Below are 13,228 nucleotides of genomic sequence, written 5' to 3' on the forward strand. Positions count from 1 at the left end.
ATAGGAAGGGCAGGTCACGCTCCCCTGAAGTCAAGCCTCCTCTCTGCCTCTCTCTTCCAAAGTCAAGTTGCCTCTTTTCGACATCTAGCTGCCATCTCTGAAGTCAAGTCACCTCTCCCCAGTGTCCAGTAGCTTCTCTCCTCTATTGGCTGAGTCTGAGGTCTTTATAGGCACAGGATGTGGGGGGTTGGGGATGGTGAGGGGGGCAGAGTGGGCCATAGGTAAGTTTTGGAAAAGGCAATATTTCATTTGTAAAAAGATTATTCAGAAAGAACCAATCGGGAAAGGGCAGGCACACAGGGATGGAAGTTCTCACTTTGGGCCATGGGTTTCAGGCTTTTTGGCTTGAAAGTGGGGTTTTGCTGGGGACCCACCCCTGTCTGCCTTGAATTTCTCTGCCTCCTACCTCTATTGCTATTAGTAGAGGAAGAAAAGTATTGGTTAAGTTAGCCTGATTGTTTTATCTTTCCCAATACTATATTAGTTTTTTATGTACTAAAAGGAAGATTTAGTTTTAACATGCTTATGTTTGGCTATGAATTTTAAAATACAGTTTTTTTAAGATATATTGGAAGACAGCACAATTGGAAATATGCAGATCATATCTTAATTTTACAAAGTGTATTTTTAATATTCAGTCTTTGTCCACATTATGACTATATGACAGGTAGCTTTGCCAACATCTTTTATTTATTCTTGGTTGAGGGCAGCCACTCGTTTGCTCCTGGAAACCCAAGTAAATGATTAATGAATCAAGAGCAAAAACAACAATGAGTTATTTCTTCACCAAAGACAGTTTTCTGCTTTGTATAGTGTTTTTAAAAACAAATACAATGCTTTATCTTTGCTGAGATGTGGGACAATTTTCTTGCAAATTTTGAAAGTGAACTTTTAAATATAGGGAATGAAAACACACACACACACACACACACACACACACAAACACACGAGACAGGAAAGTCCTGAGTGCAGATAATAGTTATAATGATAATTATTAGACTTTCATGTTACATAGATAGAGAAAAGTGATAGCTGTTACATTCCTGGGAGATTGTTTAGACTCTAGGTCATTTCAGGCAGGCAAAATCACTGATTTAATACAACACTTCTTGTTTAATGAATGGCTAAGTCCCAAATATCTGACAACTCCATATCTCTCTCATTTCTTTCAGAGTGTGAAAGGAGAGGAATCATGTGTTTTAATATTGTGAAAAGCTGACATAGAGCTGTCACATATTTTGGCTCATCCTCTTTTCCTTTGGAAGTACAATGTTGAGTTGGTTCTAACTGACCCATGAGGTTACTGATTTTATGTTGCCAGAAAGACTGGTGACCGCAACTCAATAAGGCAAGCTCTTCCTGTGCAGGTAGAATGGCAACTCCTAATGTCCAGGTATAATTACTACTGGACCAAATATTTTATATGCATTTCTTATCTCCTACTGTTAGATATTACTGATATAAATCCAAAGCCAAGAGTCATTGCTTGGGGCCTGAATAAAAGTTAGAATTTGGACTTACAGATAATGCCATATTCATATATCTGTGGTTCCCTGATAAGCTTTCTTTTCTTTTCCTTTCTTTTTTTTTTTTTTTTTTTTTTTAGCTGGGGTCTTTCTCTGTCACCCAGGCTGGAGTGCAGTGGCACAATCTTGGGTCACTGCAACCTCCGCCTCCTGGTTCAAGTGATTCTCCTGCCTCAGCCTCCTGATTAGCTGGGATTACAGGCACCCACCACCATGCCCAGCTAATTTTTGTATTTTTAGTAGACACAGGGTTTTGCCACGTTGGCCAAGCTGGTTTTGAATTCCTGACCTCAAGTAATCTGCCTGCCTTGGCCTCCCAAGGTGCTGGGATTACAGGTGTGAGCCACCGCACCTGGCCCCCGATAATCTTTATAATGTCAATACATGTCAGTATGCAATAAAGAAACCAAACATGTTTATTAAAGGTGTCGCTGATGGCCACTGCTTAATTGAATTCAGCTAATAGGGCAGAGTTTTTTAGAAAGAGAGCATTGAGAAAGTATAGGTCTTGCATATTTAAATGGATAACAATCCAGTAACAAATATTACACTACGTTAATATGTATAATTTAGTTCGTTAGCTTGAATTATAAAGAAATCTCTTCACTGCACAAAATACATTGACTTTTCTAACTATGTGTGTGTCTATTAGCCAATTTAGCTTCTCTTGTCTGCCCATTCACTTGTAAAAGCTGCTAATTCATCAACAGAAAGTGGATACAATCTACATACGAAATGAGTTAGAGGCAAGGAAGCAGTTGATTGCAGACATCAAGTAACTTATTAGCAATGTTTTACATAGCTTTGTTCTTTAATGGATTGTGCAGGTTCATTCTTCATTGTGTTGACATTTAAGAGAGAAATTAAGGAAAAGTGAATGGTGGTTAAACATTTGGTACAAATACAATAGCATGATGAGTGTGGGTATTGAAGAAGGTATGTCAGATGAATGCCAGGTAGTGAGTTGCAGGCTTATGTATCACCTGGTTTCTATAAAATGAGCAGAAATGTCAAACATTTCACTTAAAAAAAAAAAAAATTCCATCTGTTCTCCATTGCTCTGGGAGAGAAAGTTTAACTTGTAATGCTTGCTTTAGCTAACTAGAAATTCAAGAAAACCATAAATAAATTTTTGAAAACTAGCCTTCAGATGTGAAAAACATGGAATTAGCTGTGAATCTTTGTTAGGGGGATATAATTAAAACCAAAATCTCTTCCTAGTCCAGAAAAGCTCTCTACAATGGTAGAAGAGAAACAATTTTATTATTGAATAAACATTAAACCAGAGTGTGATGAACATCATGAGTAATTGGCAAAGAGGTTGAAGACAGAAAAAATATCTGTCTTTTATATAACTAAGCAGATGCAGACCATTATACATACATTTTCTCAAGACAAACAATATATTAGTCCACAAGAGGCCTGGACAGCACTATTTATCACACATAGTTTATCTTAAGTTCGCCTCACAACTGGGGGGACCATATGTGTTCACAAATTGGTTGTATCCAAAGGAAAAATAAACTTCTCATATCTTTATGACAATAGGTACCTTTGGAGCTTGGAGCAAGGTACTCAATAAACTTAGGCTCCTACCCTCCCACAGAAGGTGAGAGGTAGGGTTCCTGTCTTCTTTGATGATTACATTTCAAAAACATGCTTCCTAGGTCCTTGAGAAAGACATTCCTGGGTCCTATAGCTGACAAGTTTATTTAGCTTTAGAAAAGATTTATGTATATTTCAAAGAGACAGGGAGTTTACAATTATAAGTTTTCTAAAATAAATGCTCTAAGACATTAACTGAAACCCCAGTTTTACCACTGAGTAGTGCTACCTTGAGGATACTATTAATCTTTATGAATCCTAAGTTTGTCATCTGTAAAGTGGGAATCATACTGCCTGCATTATAAGATTATTGTGATGATGAATTGAGACAATTTATATAAATCTTTAACAGAGTCTTTAACAAAGTGAATGGTTACTATGGTGGTTACCATTATAGGGCTAGCCCCTCTGCTTATAATTTTGAACCTTCCCATCAACTCCAGAATGATGCTTCATCAATTTTTCCTTCTTTTGCTCATATCAACATGTTTTTATTAATACAGTAGAATCTTTCCTTCAATCTTCAAATGCATTTACATCTTCTCTGTTACAAAGCAAATATTTAAATGTTAAATAAAACAATACACACTGCAACTTACTTTGATCTGTTTTTTAAAATCAACATTCTAAAAGTATTATTTATGGATAATATAATGCACTTATTTTAAGTACAGCTTAGTTTTTGTGACAAACATATATGTTTATATAACCACTAATCAATCAATATTTAATTACCACAGAAAGTTCTTTAATGCCAATCTGTAGTCAATCCCCATCTCAAATCCTGCCAGAGGCAACCCCAAATATCTGCTTTCTGTCTCTATAGATGTCTTGCCTTTTCTGGGTTTTCATATACATGAAATCATGTAATATATACCGTTTTGTGTTTGCCATATATTTTCAGCAAAGTAATTTTAAGATCCATCCATGCTGTTGTATAAGTAATCTACTCCCTTCTATTACTAAGTAATATTGCATTATATTGTTAAATCATAATTTGTTCATCAATTCAATTGCTGTTGGACATCTGAGTTGTTTCCAGTTTGGGCTATTATGAGTAAAGCTGTTATAAATATTCTTGCGCAAATATTTGAGTGAATGTATGTTTTCACTTCTCTTGGGTAAATATTTAGGAGTAGAATTGCTGGATCAAAAGTCGGATGTATGTTTAAACATACAGGAAACTGTTAAACTGTTTCCCAAGGTGGTTGTACATTTACATTTTCAGCAATGCATGAGAGTTTCAGTTTCCTTACCAATGCCTGGTATTGTCAATCTTCTTAATTTTAGGTGTTCTAACTAATGTGCACTTAAATCAGTTTGTAGCTTTGGTTTGCATTTCTCTTACACTGTCTCTGAGACTTGGAACTTGCTGCTCTATTCTGCTGGAGGAATAAATCACTCATCTCTTGCCTGGTTGGAAAGGAATATTTAGTTGTCTGTGTTGGGTGAGAGATAGAATCTAGGCAACCTAACCTGTATGTAGACTTTAAACTGAGGCTGGCCCCCACTCCTCCTGCTCCCAAGACTTCTGTGCCTCAAATTCTAAGCCTTTCAGAAAGATTTCTGTAGCCTGGAAAGCCTGGTTACTCTGGGCATCCTCCTCAATAGGCACTTAAGTCTCAACTTTCTCTGTACTGTAAGTCATTTACTTCTATCTATCTGCCCTCTGACAAGTCCAAACCTTTGATGACAACTCTCACCGGAGAATATTTATCTCTAGTTCTATTTGCCCTTGTGAGTTTCTCCATTTTAAAAATTATTTAGAGAAAGAAAAAAAGCACAAATGATCAGTTTTCCACATTTTCAATCATCTCTTTCCTATTTACCTTGCTTTCTCACTTTTTCTTCACTATTTCACACAGAAGTTAATGATGACAGATCTCTTTAACCTTAATTCTAGTTTATTAAAATTATTTCAACCAAAACTTTTTTCTTTCACCCAAACTCCTTTTGTCCTTGATTTCTGCATTAGTCAGGGTTCTCTAGAGAGACAGAACTAATAGGATAGATGTATATATGAAAGGGAGTTTATTAAGGAGAGTTGACTCACATGATCACAAAGGTAAAGTCCCACAATAGGCTGTGTGCAAGTTAAGAAGCAAGGAAGCCAGTGGTGGACCAGTCCAAGTCCCCAACCACGAAAGTCAGGAAATCTACAGTGCAGCCTTCAGTCCGTGGCTGAAGGCCCAAGATCCCCTTGCAAACCACTGGTGTAAGTCCAAGAGTCCAAAAGCTGAAGAACTGAGAGTCTGATGTTTGAGGACAGTAAAAATCCAGCATGGGAGAAAGTTGAAGGCCAGAAGCCTCAGAAAGTCTGCTCTTCCATCTTCTTCTGCCTGCTTTTTTTTTTTTTTTTGAGACGGAGTCTCGCTCTGTCGCCCAGGCTGGAGTGCAGTGGCACAATCTCGGCTCACTGCAAGCTCCGCCTCCCGGGTTCACGCCATTCTCCTGCCTCAGCCTCTCCGAGTAGCTGGGACTACAGGCGCCCGCCACCATGCCCGGCTAATTTTTTGTATTTTTAGTAGAGATGGGGTTTCACCGTCGTCTCGATCTCCTGACCTCGTGATCCGCCCGCCTCGGCCTCCCAAAGTGCTGGGATTACAAGCGTGAGCCACTGCGCCCGGCCATCCTGCCTGCTTTTTTCTAGCCATGCTGGCGGAGGATTAGATGGTGCCCTCCCAGATTGAGGGTGGGTCGACCTCACCCAGTCAACTGATTGAAATGTTAATCTCCTTTGGCAACAGCCTCACAGACACACCCAGAAACAATACTTTGCATCCTTCAATACAATCAAGTTTGCACTCAATATTAACCATCAAAATTTCTATGTCTCAATCACAGTGAGGAAAGTATAACTTCCTTAAACTTCTATTTCATCTAATTGTTACCTCACTGAATGGTTCTGCTTTCTCTAAATTATATTATGTGAACAGACCAGGAATGGGGAGAGGTCAGCACATTTTTATTTCCAGTAGTTCCAGTAGTTCTACAATACAAATTATTTTAGTAAAACTCCATGAGAATTTGGCATTGCTACTCTTCAATAGCAGCTTATTTCTCAAAGGGAAGAGAGTTATTGCTCTGTATGCATTGTGGCCTGTTCTCTGCCAGACAAAATGTATAGGGAAACTTTATGATAATTCTCTCTGAGATTCTCTGTTTTCTTTGATTCCAAGAAACTATCTCTAATATATAATGTGTTGACAGTGAGAAAATTGACCATTTCAAGCAACATCTAAACCTGGAGATTAAAAAGAGAGCAAAATGATGTTATTCTCTTTTAAGGAAGCACAATTCTAAAACTCTCTCAAGCTAAAAAGAGAAGACATTGGTCATGAAAATCTTATAAGAATGGTGATAAAACTGGCAAATATGCTTTAGAGAATAATTAGATTGCTAGTCAACTTTAAAAATGCCTAATGTATCATAGAATGTTTATCTTAAAATGTATTTTCTGAATTCTCTCCTAGTTAGCAAATTGAGAGGGGATAAAACAAACTTAAAATAATTTCCAAACATAGATATTTGAATCTGGATTGCTTTGCAATGTGTTTTCATGGCTTGATAATTCCAGAGAAATTATTATTATTATTTGGTCTTTAATCACAAGATCTTTTTCACAGGTATACTATTAAGACATTGAATCCAAAGATGCCAGTTAATTTGTATTAATAGTATAGTATTTATAGTACTAAATATAAAATACATTTCATGTTTAACATTTTCTACCATATATATTAAGTGATCAAGTCACACCAAGCTATTCTGTACTTAGGAGGAACAAATTGTTCTACAGAAAATGAAGGAAACTCCAAATGTTCAAGAGACTGGGGATGGTATATGACAGCTTTCACCATTAGGTAAGTAATTTAAATCATAGGTGGTGGTGTGTAAGGTTTATTAGAAGTTTAATGATGCTCTCTGACTTATGCTCATTCTAAGAAGCACATCATTTTCTAAAGTAGAAAAAGCATGAGCCAGAGGAAGTTAAAAACCACACTAGAAAACATCTATTTTTGTTTATCATTTGATTTCATTCTTCTTCCTAATTGTAAGTCTTAAGAATTAGACAAAAATTTGAGCTGTGGTACCTAAGAAAATACGGGAAGCAAGCCAAGAACTGCATTAGGCTGTAGCTTTTGGAGAGCAATAGAATGGTTTTTGCCGATATTTTTATTCAGCAACCAAATTTATAATTTACTAAAAAAAAAGTGAGAAACATATTATGTAATTATTCATTCATAAATTAAACAAAACAATATAAATTATAGCAAAGCTATGACTGTTTTAATGATAATGTACTGGTCTTTAGCAGGAAAGTTCTGGTAATTACCATTTGCAGTAAAGGAAACTATATCAATATGGTTTTCTATATCATAGATGGAAGTACTCCAAATTTTAAGCAGCTGAATTTCCATATAAGACATTCCTTCTCTATAAAATATGAAATTTAAAAATTAAAGAGTAATTTTATACTTTACAGAACCGATTTTCTTATCAGGGATCACTTCCTGTGATGATTTTCTCTTTATGTTGTGATTTTTCCACTTCTTATCACCTTCGGGGAGGTTATAATTCTGTCACATTTTTAAGAAAGCCTACTAGTTGGTCTCATTTCCTGTATAAGCTATTTTTTTGCAGGTATGTGTATAATTTTTGACATATGAATAAATAAATGAAGTGTTTAACATAAATTTATCTTACAAGTAGCTCTTCATAAACATCTCTGTTTTTCTAAGCATAGCATAACAAATGAAGCTACAGTGGCAGACTGCACTTTATTGTTATTATTAATTTTTCTTTTTTATAACAAGTGAATCTGGGCTTTCTAAATAGTAATGATGATGAATAAAACTTTTGTTGGGATAGAAATCTGGGCTTTCTAAATAGTAATAATGATGAAAAAAACTTTTGTTGGGATAGAAATCTCCATTTACATGGAACGCGACTAGACATACTGCCAGGCAGATTGAAGCTTGAATTTGTTGGAATACCCACTACCTAAGGGTAAAGCCGGGTGGGGAGGTGGGGGAGTGCGGTGATGTGAAGTATATGGGCTAGGTGGGAATACAGACTTTGCTTGTCATTGTCGTAGTGTCCCTATTTTGCACCTCTTCTTATTGTTTCTCAGCCTCTATTTCAGTTTATCTCCATCTACTGAAGTTCAATTGCCCCATCCTTACCCCTTAATTGTCTTTCTAAAAACTCTTTTAGTTGATTCTCCAGTCCCAAGACATAGGAGTTGCTAGCACCTATTCCTTTAGCCTTCATAGCCAACTAAAGCTATTAAATATATTGTGTCCTCACTTCAGGCTTTCTTTAGTATTTCTCCTTTTCCTTTCTGTTTCTTTCAACCTTGTTCTATAGCATTTGACAATGTTTTCTACTCTCCTTTTCAAACTCTCGTACCCACAGATCTATTGCCTCTTTCTCTATTTGCTTCTTTAAATACTTATTTTTCGGGCAACTCACTGGTCTTTTTTTTTCTCTACATGTCAGTTAAATGTAGGTGCCTAAATAGTTAATGTTTTTGGCCCTCTTTCTATATTACTCTTTCATCCAGTTAAGTAAAAAAAAAATAAATCTGAAAGTCTGCACTATAATAAGTACTAAGTTATCAGAGACAAAAGACAGCTCTGCCTTCAAAAAGTCACATTGCAATGAGGGAGACAGACAAGGCATTACAATAGACTGTGATAATGTGTTATCTAAAAGATGGAGCTTTATTCAAGTATGCCTATCCAGGAGGGGGACTTTACCCTACCAGAGTGACATGAAACCTAGTTTTCAAGGCTAAAGGAAGAGTTTATCTGGTGGGAATGGAGCAGGGGTAGTATAAGGTGAATGTTCCAGCAGAGGAAATAGTTTGTTCACAGCCTAAGTGGGCTTGTGAAAAAGTGTGATATTTCATTAAACTGTAGTGGCTTTAAACAAACAAAATATGACTGGCACATGGGGTAAGTCTGGGGAAGAGGAGAAAAATGAGAATAGAATAAGAAAGAAGGCAGCTTATGAAAATTTCTCTACGACATTCTAAAATGTATGTGCCATATTTATAACTGTTACCCTTGCACCTTGACCTGGTCAATTTCTTTCTTTCTTTTTCTTTTCTTTTCTTTTGTGAAATTACACTCACCACTTTAATAAGGAGAGGTCCACTAAGTAAACCAAATTGTTGAATTTAATGCTTTTCTGGAAATGTACTTCATGAAGATGCTGAACTCTCCTAATAACAACCAAGTCATTACTAATTTAATTATTTTGATTCCTCCTATCCCACACACATACGTTCAGGATAAAAAAGAGCAAGAATAGCTCACATACCATGTGAACCACTTTTGGGAATTGGATGTGTACATTCCAAAATAAAATGACTTAAGTGTATATATATAAGGATGATAAATGTCCTGTTGAGTACAGTGGCAAAACAACAAGAAGAAACCGTGAAGGTCTATCAGTAGCAAAATGCTTAAACTGCTAAAAATAGCACATTAGGTCTATTGATTTTTAGGGGTTACCATGGTGGGTTTTTCTTGTTTGTTTTTTTGTTTTGTTTTGTTTTTTAAGTGAGAAGAGAATGAGCTGGTGCTGGCCTTGTTCTTACCATTCTTTCTTTATAAAGGTTTTGATGACACCCTTAGCCAGGAATGACCTGATTTGTATTCGTTCTTGTTTCAGTTGACATAACTTTCCTTTTTCACCATGTCGTATATCATTTATCTTACAAATGATGACCTTTTGCAAATCAATCTTGTTGGTATTGTATTGTTTCTTACTGATATTAGGGTTGCTAAACTAATTTTGTAAAAAGCATGTCTCTTTACCTGAAACTTTTCAATATTTAGTTTATAAAGTAAACACCTTTTTTCTTTTGATCTCGTCAAATTCCAACTACTGAATTCCTATTTCTCTAGATGATACATTATTTGCATTTGCAAAATAATTCACACAGATCCACACAATGATAAAATCCTGGAGGTATGATTATCCAGAAGCACAAGTTTTTAACATTTGCACTAGATGTTTGCAAGGATGTGTAAGACAAAATCTCTTTTAGCATTGCTGCCCTGGAAAGAGTTTAATAAATATCCCTAAATATAGATAGAAAAGAAAAATTTCTGACTTAAATACCACCTGTAAGATTTTCCTATTATTCAAATGTCTTTCCTTTGACTGCTTCACTTTTTAACACCATATGTTACAAAATGAGAAGTTAAAATTATTTTACTCTCAGTTTTTGCTGTTCGCATCTTTAAATTAACATAATGAAATCTTTTATGGAAATTGCTCAATAAAGTAGCAATTTAAAAAGCCTGTTTTCTAAAATCATGCATCGTATTAATACTCTTTTAGAAGTGATTATTAAAATTCTGGTGCTTTTTCTTGCCTTGTACATGGGGCCTTGAATCTGTGAGCATTTCGATAAGAAAGTGCCTGTAAGCTTCAGTATTCAGTGGCTCAGTCAGCCTCCAGCTTTCTTCATCCTTTCTCCTTGCACTTTTGTTCTTACAGCTCCTGCACATACTTATATACTGAATAGGACCATGAAAAAGTGCTTAAGCTCAAACAGGTAGGTATTATTTTTTCATACCTTGTAAAAGTAGATTAGTCATAGAGAAAACTTGAAATAATTTGTTACAATATTTTAGATTGTTTGCAATTTAAAATTTTTCAGGTTTCCCTGCTTTTCTCCTTTATGCTGGATAACTAAAAGTACCTATCAATTCACCTGATTGTATTTTTCTTTTATTTTTTCCTCAGAGTCCTGATTTCCTTGTAGTTTTTGACCTATTGAGGTAATCTGCATGCTCGTTAGCCATTGTCTGAGAAACCTGTGCCCAGACGAATCTTTGTTTTCTTTTTAGGCTCTGTTTAATAAAGATTATGAAGAGGCTCACGGTGGCACTGTTATTTGAGATTTCATTATGGCTATTAATGGTATTTGAGTACCAGTTGTTTTTCACATGGTCATTGATAATTGGGGTTTTAGCTATTTTATATTGACAATAGGAGATTTTTGAAAACGCTGTCACCTTGAAGTCTAGTTAATTAGAGAATGCTATAACCATTGTTAATGCACAACTCATTTTTAGTTTAATTTAAAATTTGGAGCATTTCTTTGCTTCCTCAAATAATTGTGCTTATAGTCAGAAGCATAATAAGTAGAAAATAGATTAACTATGAAGAAAACTGTGAATCTCTTCTCATCACTGTTTGTATTATGAACACTATAAAAGAATCAGATGGGGAAGGGGCATATTTTTATGGCATGGGTCTTGCTGTACATAGCATTTACCTGGGCTAGTTTCTTAGGGATTGGTATATACACTGTTGCAAGTCTCCAGGCCAATGCTAAGTGCAGGGAGGGCAATCCAAGAGGCTCCAATCCCCATTTATCTTACTCTGGGCACTAAAGCTGTTTATTCCCATCCAGATTTTCTTCCAGGAAGCAATGCCCAGTTGAAATGGTAAGATGGTGTGAACATGGATCTTTCTAAGGATCAAAATGGGATCTGTTAAATATGTATGTTTATGGGGTCTGTTAATATGTATTAAGCATTTCATAGGTGTTAAGTCTTCATCAAGACTTAACAAACAAAGTAGAAGAAACAAACACATACAGAGGTCCTTATATCATGTGATAGATGCCATGATAGAGGCACCGGTTAAGGGTGATGAGGTAGCACAGAGTGAACACATAAATCAGCTTGGGAAAATCAAGGAATGCCTCCAGGAGAAGATAAACTGTAATTTGTCTTTAAAGCTGCTTACTAGCCAGATGCAGAGTTAGAGGAAGGCAAGTAAGGCAGAGAAAACACACTATCAAGGAATGGAAACTAAAATAATAAAAACTACAATGATCTTAACATTTATTTTAGGCACTATTTTAAGTGATGCATGCAACCATTTCCTGTGTCCCACAAACATATGAGGCAGCTATTACTATCCTAGTTTTATGTATGAAGAAATTGAAGCACAGAATGTTTAAGTGAATTACCTAAGGTCACATAGCCAGTAAATGATAGAGGACAGATTTGGAACCCTGCTGTCTGACTCCAGAGTCCATATCCTTAACCACCATATGATACAGCCCCTTGCTACGGTTTACTGATGGGTGTAGTGAACAAGTAAGTTGAAATTACTGGATAAAATTCTAGCTTGGAGAAGGCAGAAGGCACAGTTGCAGAGACTGTGGCAGATGCTGACTTTGTATTTCATGCTAAGATGGTTAGAATAAGACTTCTCAACTATGTATAGTGAGGGGACAATTTTACTTTATTATTATCTTTTAATTTCAAATATGATGTGGATGGATATGTTTATAAAATATAAAATTACATGCATGGATATCAAGGCAATTTCAAATTGCTAGAAAGGATTCTAAATGCTTACTCCATTTCTGTGCTTTGCTAATCATTGATTTATAACAAACAATTTTGGACTAGCACTTTGAGTAGTATTGATTTATATTTTTTACTTTGTACCTTGTGGTGTAATTAAGGTATAACCATTCAGATGGGCAGGTTAGCATTTTAAGTATTGATTTCTTTGTGGAAAATGAACTAGAGGCTATGACTGATTACAGTGAGCCCAATTATGAATCAATGATTGTAGTGTCTGCCAAAGATAACTAGAGCCTAAACTGAGGCTGTGGAGGCAGCAATGAAAAGTGAGAGGTAAATGGTTTTGAGAAATCTGGCCTAGGTCCATGGACATGATTCCCTTATCTTCAGCTTCCACTAAAACACCTCTTTGTGATTCTTTACTCTGTTTTCTTCTTAAGTTTAATATTTTAAAATGTCTATCTCAAAAGCTACCATCTATATATTTCTTGAATTAAAACCATATTTTTCCTTCAAAATGTATTAAACATTTTGTTAAAGTGAAGCTCCTTTTAGGCCCTGGGTTTAAGTGGGAAGAAGACTGGTGGGGCTGAGGAGTGCAGGGTGATCTGCAGGGCTAGAAGAAACTGAAGTGTCGTTTCTTTATTAGACAAGTGTCTTGTGTGGAAACATGCAGCAAAGCCAAGAGTTAATGGTTTAAGGAATGAGCCTTGAGGGTACAGGGGCCAAGGGAAAATTTTCACTTTGTCC

General features: G+C 35.9%; 1 long non-coding RNA gene across 1 annotated transcript in view; it reads left to right on the top strand.

Annotated features, from left to right (window-relative positions):
• Positions 1–10,704, top strand: part of LOC134736473 (uncharacterized) — a 46,465-nt gene extending 35,761 nt beyond the window's left edge. The window contains exons 2-3 of the long non-coding RNA XR_010120499.1: positions 6,910–6,994; positions 10,647–10,704. This is a non-coding gene — a long non-coding RNA (uncharacterized lncRNA). The remainder of the gene's footprint in view (positions 1–6,909; positions 6,995–10,646) is intronic.
• Positions 10,705–13,228: the final 2,524 nt, after the last annotated feature.

This window comes from Symphalangus syndactylus, chromosome 4, assembly GCF_028878055.3.
Source record: "Symphalangus syndactylus isolate Jambi chromosome 4, NHGRI_mSymSyn1-v2.1_pri, whole genome shotgun sequence".
Lineage (NCBI taxonomy): Eukaryota > Metazoa > Chordata > Mammalia > Primates > Hylobatidae > Symphalangus > Symphalangus syndactylus.